General features: G+C 25.2%; 1 pseudogene; it reads left to right on the top strand.

The window, feature by feature from the left end:
* Positions 1-256: 256 nt before the first annotated feature.
* On the top strand, positions 257-431 carry LOC147078778 (small nucleolar RNA U3; annotated as a pseudogene).
* The last annotated feature ends 532 nt before the right edge of the window (positions 432-963 follow it).

Genomic DNA, 963 nt, shown 5'->3' on the forward strand with positions numbered 1-963 from the left:
AATCTTACATAAATGATATAATTCCCTTACTATGAATATAAAATTTTATTTTATTATATGAATACAGATACTTTAAAAGTTTTATGTATGATAAATAGTATTTAAATTAATATACTACAAAGCCTTCAACTAGCTTTAATTTTAATATTACTAAAATTCATTTCATAGTGCTATATATTTTTCCGGAATTTTCTTAATTATATTTGGAACCATATTTTAAAAATCGATAAATAATTTTAATTTTTCTACCCTCATGTAGTCTTTACTATTCAGAATCTTTTGTTTAGTAAATTCACATCAGCAAAATCTATGATTTTTGCCACACACGTCTAGAATGATGAACAGTGACAGATGTATTGAACAGAAACCGGGATTTATTCTCTTAATGATCGTTCGGTCGTTTGACTACATACTGCTGTGTTCTGACTAGTCTCTTTAATTAATTTTTTGCAATTGTATTTGATGATCACGCACAATACATCACATTAAGTAGTATTAGTCTTTCATAAATAATCTGTTAACCGCCAAAATTACATGATTTCACTGAATATTCATTTTACTATGCTTTGTAAATTTAATAAGTGCTGTGCTTCATTGATTAGTAAAGCACTTTAGAATATTATCTTTACCAAATCAATGATTAATATCATCTTACCATTGATTATTATATTCACCTTCATGAAGAGGCTTAAATCTCATGAAAATTTATTTCTTAGTTTATCTCCATTGATTTAATAAATCTGAATAAAGTGTTGGAAATCAAAAGATTCAACCTCATGTTTCTTTGTTGGCTTACATAAATCATAAAAAGTCTATATTTTTGAGTATTATCGTCCATTCAAAGCATAATTATTAAAACACATTCTAGATTTTGATGTCCTTTACTTAAATTTCAATTTTTTTTTAGCTCCCAAATAAATAAAATTCTATTTAAAATTTGTTTTAAATGTCATTCGATGTCCA

Source organism: Rhyacophila brunnea, unplaced genomic scaffold (genome assembly GCF_057557595.1).
Source record: "Rhyacophila brunnea isolate RB1 unplaced genomic scaffold, BYU_Rbru_1.0 scaffold_104, whole genome shotgun sequence".
Taxonomy (NCBI): Eukaryota; Metazoa; Arthropoda; class Insecta; order Trichoptera; family Rhyacophilidae; genus Rhyacophila; species Rhyacophila brunnea.